General features: G+C 26.1%; 1 long non-coding RNA gene across 1 annotated transcript; it reads right to left on the bottom strand.

Annotated features, from left to right (window-relative positions):
- Positions 1-692: 692 nt before the first annotated feature.
- On the bottom strand, positions 693-1,570 carry LOC124919047. Its single transcript, XR_007097551.1, has 4 exons — positions 1,306-1,570; positions 1,145-1,223; positions 891-1,039; positions 693-808 (listed from the first exon to the last, which is right to left on the bottom strand). It is a non-coding gene; the product is annotated as an uncharacterized LOC124919047 (long non-coding RNA).
- Between the last annotated feature and the right edge of the window lie 6,573 nt (positions 1,571-8,143).

Below are 8,143 nucleotides of genomic sequence, written 5' to 3'. Positions count from 1 at the left end.
CTCCCCCTTTATTTGGTAGTTTTGGATCATCCCACTTGAACCTTGCGAGGGTTCCTAAGATCCTCTCTAATCTCGTGGAAAATTTGATGAAATGACACTAAAGATCACATTAACACTTCTTTTTTTTCGAACGATTTTGTCCATGTCGCGAGACGTCCATAATCACTAGACAATAATTTTTTTTTAAAATTAATCTCACGATTACCGGTTGCGTCTCGCAAATGCCGGTTGATGCAATTGGAGGTTGCGTCTCGCAACGGAGACATTTTTGTTAAAAAAAAGAAAAGTGTAATCAGCGCATTTAATTTTATGCACTGGCACTTATAGCAAATAAGGTAAATAAGGTGCTCTTTAATGTCATTTCATTAAATGTTCTCCCCATCATAGATCCTAATCAGATTTATTGTAATAATCAGTTAATATATATTTAAAATAATTCACACCATTTTTTAATTTTATAAGATTTTGTGAAAATAGTTTTTTATAATCAAATTGAATCCTTTATAGCCAAATTTGAATGATAATTATCCATTAAAATTTTAAAAATATCAATCCAACTTCATTCAACTACAAAATCATTAATAACAAATATTATATTAATAATCTTAACTCAATAATGTTATTTCACACTTAAAATAAAAATATAAGATAAAAATTACACACATTGTCAAATTCATACAACAATCAATGCTCTCACACAACTCTTAACAAGTTATTATCAATCTAACACACTAACACTTCTCCTTCTCCTTCTCCGTTCATTGACATTTCTCAAAGCTCGCATTGCCATTATCTCGGATTGAATAACCTAACCATATATTAATAAAAGAAGAAAAGTGTTAGAAGACTTGAAAAAATAATTTACAGCAAATAAATTGCAGTTATTTTACCTTTACAAATGTCCCAAGTACTCATTTGTTTATTTGGGAGCTGGAGGACTGAAGTTATTGATAGTGAATTTGTTTATTGGGAGCTGGAGGACTGAAGTTATTGATAGTGTTTCGGTTAGGGACCCATCACTATTTGTGGGTGACGGTCACTGTAAAAAAAATTAGTCAGCAACCGTTTATTAGACAACTATACATCAATAACCAAAAACCTCGTATACAGACAATGAAAAAGAGAAGAAGTTCCAATTTATCACCTTTTCATCTTGTGATACGATCAGATGGAAATGGAGTAAGATCATGTGATCTTAAAGCAGGGTATGTCACCAAATTTTCCTAAAAAAATAATTGATTTTGTTGTAAGAAATCTCAACCAAAAATTTATCAAAAGAAGAAGAAGAACAGATAACATAATTACCAGTAACAACACTGCTAATCCAAATCTCATTTGAAGGCGCCTGAAGCTCTTTATCCTATATACTCCATCATAGACATAAACTTTAATAATTCTACTTACATTCCATTTGAATCGTACAACTTTGATTTCCCCAGTGTATTGAAAATTTCTTTGAATCTTCATCTCCGATCACTTTGATAATCACATCACCAGAACTTCTGTACTTATGGCAACAAGAGATTCAAGAAGATGACTAGATTTGAAAGGAATTGATAAGCGGCGGCCAAATCGAAAACCTAGGTAGGGAAATTATGATTTCTTACAAAACCCAATTCATCGTTTTATACAATTTATTAGTGTGTCTGTCGTCCGTATATACAAAATACATTTCAGTCCTTGGATGATTTTGAACTTATAAAATTATATCAAATATTTATGATTCTTATCAATATATTTCCATCTCTATTAATTTGCTCTTAATTTTGTATATCTAATTTTTCTTAAATTTAAATGTCTTTATCTATATCATCAAGATTTCATTGAAAAATAGTTAAAATTAAAAATGGATTTATTTTATTTTTTTATAAAATTATTTGTTATGTTACATTATTAAAATTAGTTTTTAGACTATGATCATATTAAAGTATGATTTTCTTTGGTTTAATTTGATTAAATTGTTTTTTTATGATGATTCATATATAATTTAAGAACATTTTTTTCACTACTGTGCTATGAGTTTTCAAAATACATTTTAATTTTTCTAAATTTATTTGTTTTCTTTTAGTCATGGTTCAATCATAAAAATGATACAAATATGTCACTTTGTGTAACATAGAAGAACTGGTCTATTACTTCAAAGGTGATTTTGTATTTTATTATTTTTTTAACTTTAATTTGAAATAAAGTCAAATATATTAAAATTAATATTTAATTTTTTTATTAATGGTTACATTTTTATTGTTTGTTCAGTTACAAAATAAAATAATTATAAATATTTAATGGACTTCATTAAATACTTTATATTTAAATATTTAATATTTATGGATATATAATAAAAGCACTTTTCTAGTAAAAAAATAAAATTAAAAATTAAAAAAAGCATTTTAATGTCCTAAATAAATAAAATAAAGTAAAAGCACTCTAATTTAAAACGAAAAATATTACCAATATCAATCTTCTTAACCACCGTTCATATTCTAAATTAATTAGCCATATTTAATACATCCAAGTGTTATCATCATTATTCTTTTAAGATATTCAATATCTGACTTCAATTTGGTTTAAAATGTTAAATATTAATATTAGAATAAATTGATTTAGTTAATATAAGAATAAATCCTTATGATCAGATTTGTTAGGATGTATAGTTTTAATTGATGAGTACATAAATAGTTGATAATGTTTATCTTTTCCTTTTCAAATTTGGTATTATAAATTTCTATTTATATATAATAGTTGTTCATTTTATTATTGTTAATATTTAAAGTTTAACATGAAAAAATTATAAAATTGTTAAGATTATTTTTATTAAGATTTTAATTATTATAACTTTGTCATATTATTTAATATCTAAATTTTTATTTAGTTGTTTTAATGTTGGGTTGATTGTTCCTATTGCTCCAACTTTCTCTAGATGTCGTTTTTCATCTCTATGTGGTTGAGAAACGACATTTGGGATTGTTGAACCTTCATAAATCAATCTTATTCTTCTTAAACTTACCACGATGATGAGAATTGAAATGGGTAGGATTAATTTACTTACTGTACTTACTTTACATAAATATATATAAATATATATATATATATATATATATATATATATATATATATATATATATATATATATATATATATATATATAAATTATGAGTTCAATCAATCTAATCGTGTTGAGGAAGAAAGACAAATATTCTTTTTCTCACTATTAAAATAATTTCGCGTATGAACATTTTTCAATGCGCTTAAGCTTATCATCCCCTATGAGTATTTTAGTGATAGATTCTACAGGAATTTGAACGACGGGCAAAATTATATTTTAAGAATATAATATTATATTTATTTAAATTACAATTATTTTTAACAATTAATTTCAATGCATTTATTTTTAGCTAATAAACGTAGACAAAAAAAAATAAATTTAAATATATAATTATATAATTATTCTAGATAATATAAAATTAAATATTTCAAATTTAAGATATTCAAAATTACAGAAATCTGAAATTACAAAGCCAACTAAGTCAAATAGAAAAAATATATCTTAAGCTATTTAATAATTAAATTTTGCATTAGAAAGAATTAAAAATTATATTTAGCTAAATTGATCTTATTTACCATGTATTTATAAATTCACTATAAAAATCTATAAACACAATTTTTTTTTATCTCATCGTATTGTACTTCCTTTTTTTTTTTTTACTTTTAGTATAGCCATTGATATTGTAAACACTTATTAAAATAAGTAAGTTTCAATTCAAATAAACCAATTTTAAATAGTTATATAACTAATTAAAACTTTCTTCTTAATTTTTTAAAAAATATTAATAGCATTTGTTTTTTAACCTGTCATGATTTTTTTCTATAATTGGAGTGGTCACATTTATCTTTTTTTTACTTGGATTTGAATTTGTATTTATCAGAATTGTTTTAGTTAAAATTATAAATTATAGAAAATTGAAATGCCAAACTATATTGAGTTTATAATTAGCTGTTAGTAGGTCTAATCATTTTATGATGAAATTGTGTACTATGTAAGGATTTAATTACTATTTTAATAATTTGTTAATAATATACCAAAAAGATAGGTGTCATCCTAGGAGTCATCACTTTTTTTTGTCAATTCGTTTCTTAACTCTCAAAATCTAACTTTTAATATTCTTTCAGATTTCTTATGGAATTAGGGTGAGATATTCAAGGAGAACAAGAAGAATTAGAAGATATTGAGTCAAAATCTTTTTCTTCGGGTATCGATTCCTCTTCGCTTTCTTTGAATTCTTTGTCTTTTCAATAAGTATTTCGAGTGAAAAGTAAATTCAATAAACTGTCTAAATGGTTAGAAAGAAAAAATGTGACAAAGATATAATGATTATTCACAAATCAGATAATCCATCAACCATCTTCAATAATTTGAACTAAAGATGCTAGAGTAGTGGAATCCGATTGTCTCTTGAAGCAAAATCAAAATTAAGGCTTATTGATGATCCTATATTTCTCCAACTAAGCTGGAATAGTTTGTTAAGTGGATGAAGGTTGGTTGCTTGGTTCTCTCATGAATCCTTAATACAATAACAAAAGAAAGTATATGTAATTACTCTTCTACTACAAATGCATTAAATCTTTGAAAAATTCAAGAAAGATATCAAGAGAATATTGGTTCTCAAGCTTATCAAATTCAAAAATGGATGCGTCAAGAACCATTAACATAGAAAAGTGTTTCTCTAAAATCAAGAAATTGTGGAATACACTCTTAATGTTGGAAACCTTATCATCTTGTGATTGTGAACCAAGAAGTATTTGTTGTTGTAAAATGAAAAAATGGACGTTCAACATGATACATTGAACAAGCTGACACGGTCTTTGATGTGTCTGAATGAATACTACGACAATGCAAGACAACAAGTCCTTCTTATGGATTCAAACACAATTATTAACCTAGTATATTCTATGTTACTAAGCATTTAGAGACAAAGAGAAGTTCAATCACTAATGATTGATCAAAACGAGAATTTCTCTATGCTCTTGAAGGATAATATGAAATAACAAAGAGGACAAATAACTAGAAAATTTAATAGATGAAAATGAGGAAGACAATCTATCGAAAAAGATAACAATAAATGAAGCTCTCCCAAAGATATGTATTGTACCTATCGTAGAACTGAAGAACATAATCAAAAAAGTTGTTTCAGGTTGAACAGATATCTAGATTGATGGAAGGGTATTATAGATCAAAAGAACAAAAATATGTTTAATATGGAAGACACCACTCTCACATTATGGATAAAAACTAGAGTCCTCTGAACAATCATCTTTTAAAATAAGCATTGTTGAAATTGTTGTTGCCTTTAAAGAATTTAAAGAAATGATGAGAAATCTCCTTGCATAAGAAAAATGTAAAAAAAAAAATACTATGAAGGTACACAATCTTTCCCAGATAAAATTTCTAATTTTAGTGGTGCTTGTAATCTTAGCTTGTAGTCTTAACTTTCATAGTAAATATATAAATGAACCTATTTGAATTATTGAAAGTGAAGCTAATTGTCATATGCTCAAATGTGAATAGCACAATTGAAATTAGGAATATTAATAATGTACATTTATTTTTACCTAATGGAACAACTAAATATGTGAAGAAAATAGGAAATGTAAAAAATTCTAATATATTGAAAATTTTGGATGTTGTGTAAGTTCCATACTATAAGTGCAACCTAATTTCAATATCTAATCTTGTTAAAACAAATAATGTTAGATGTCAATTTTCGCCAACTGATAATTTATTGAATGATTTCAAGGACAACAATACCATATGAACTAAAGAAATATTTTAAAACTTGTACTTGCTTGAAAACATAGGATCAAAATCTGCGTTAAAAAATACTACACTAAATATTTGTATTGATTTCAAATTATACATATGAAACTTAGACACCTTTCTAATATTGCATTGTGATGTTTGTCCTAACTCTAAATTGAAACAATTGTCTTTTAATAGTACTATTTCTAAAACTACGCACTATTTTGAAATTGTTATAGATTCACATGGATTTACATAACTAAGAATTCAAAAAAATGTTACCTAAACATTCATTGAATTATATGTTGTATAATTTAATTCAAATTGACTGTGAAAATTATTAGAACAAATAATAACATTGAGTTTGTTAATAACGAATGTCAAAAAATTTAAAATAAAAATAAAATTTTATATCAAAATCGTGTGTAACACCCCAAAAAAATGGGGTGGTAGAAAGAAAATACCAGTATCTTTTTCACATGATGAACAACTAAAAGTGGAAAGATAAAGAAAAATACTAGCATTAATTAATGTAATGAGTTCAAATATTGATTCGTTTACAAAGAATAAAAAACATATACTCCTAACACTTTTCCTTACACATTCAAAGATAAAAAAGAAAATTGTAACCCTAAAAAACCTTTGTCCCGTGAAAAGTTCGAGGTTCGAGAATTTCAATCTCAGTTAGCGTGTCAGGATTTCTTTTTAAAATAAAATATTATTTTAAAAGATTTTAAATAATCCTTAACAACTTTTGAATTTAATTATAAAAATAATTAATTTGGGTTCAAGTTAAAATAATCTTTAGATTTGTTATAATCAAATTAAAAATTGATTATTTGAAAATCTATGTTTAAATTAATTTTTAAAAAAAATTAATTTAAAGATTATTTATTTAAAATAGAGTCTCCAATTAATTTTTAAAAATCAATAAAAATACATATGCATAAAACTTATTTTTGCTAGAGTTTCTTTTGGTTCGTAGTTTGGTGATACTCAGAAAAAGGCTTTCGCGCTTCATCATTTATATCCATTTTAAAAACGGTTTCTAATTATAAATTTGGCTTTTAAAAATTAGTTGTATAATGTTTTATTTTAACCGATTTACTCTTCCGGTCCTAGACATGCCTAGATTTGTGCGTATTTAAAAAATTGTAACAACATTTATTTAAATGTTGTTACATGTTGCTGATTACGTTGACTAAGGAGGAAAATACCTAAAAAAATATCAGCTTTTAAAGTTATTAGGGTTTAAACATAAATCTCAAACTGGCCTTTATCAAAATATTTTGTATGGAAATATCCCAAAAATATTTTAAAATCATTTTCTAATTTTTCGGGATTTCTAGAAAATGGTTTGGGGTTCTAAAATTACAAAAATAATTTTGAAATTTTAAAAGAGAAATCAAACAGGCCTTAGGACCGGTGTCCTAGGTCCTGGGTTCGTTTTATCATTCTGGGTTTAAAGAGCCCCCAGTCCTAGAAAAGGAACCCCTCGTCCTGGGTACATGATCTTCGGTCGGGATGCGGGAGTTCCTCATTTGGGGTGTTAAGGACTTTCGGTCATTGGCTAGAATTCTTGGTTGAGTGTCATAATTCTTGATCGGACACCTCAGTCATTAGTTCTTGGTTCGGGAGTTATCGGTTGGGTGCGAGACTCCTCAGTCATAGGTCTGACTTCTTAGTTGGATACCTCGGTCCTAGGTTCGGAAGTTCTTCGTCGGGTGTGACTCATCGGTCTTAGGTATGACTTCTTGGTCAGACACCAAGGTCCTAGGTGGAAGTCATCGGTCATATGTTAGGGAGTTCTCGGTCGATGCGAGACTCATCGGTCCTAAGTTTGACTTCTTATCAATATTTTTCCTTCTTCTCTCTTCTCTATTAATTTGCTATTAATCTTGTATATCTCATTTTTTTTAAATTTAAATGTCTTTATCTATATCATCAAGATTTCATTGAAAAATAGTTAAAATTAAAAATAGATTTATTTTATTTTTTTATAAAATTATTTGTTATGTTACATTATTAAAATTAGTTTTTAGACTATGATCATATTAAAGTGTGATTTGTTTTGGTTTAATTTGATTAAATTGTTTTTTTTATGATGATTCATATATAATTTAAGAACATTTTGATATATCTTTTTAAATGATCCACGCTCTAGTTTTCACTACTATGCTATGAGTTTTTAAAATACATTTTAATTTTTCTAAATTTATTTTTTTTTTCTTTTAGTCATGGTTCAATCATAAAAATGATACAAATATGTCACTTTGTGTAACATAGAAGAACTGGTCTATTACTTCAAGGGTGATTTTGTACTTTATTATTCTTTTAACTTTAATTTGA

The sequence above is a fragment of the Impatiens glandulifera genome, chromosome 1 (genome assembly GCF_907164915.1).
Source record: "Impatiens glandulifera chromosome 1, dImpGla2.1, whole genome shotgun sequence".
Lineage (NCBI taxonomy): Eukaryota > Viridiplantae > Streptophyta > Magnoliopsida > Ericales > Balsaminaceae > Impatiens > Impatiens glandulifera.
This window is presented reverse-complemented; position numbering and strand designations above follow the sequence as displayed.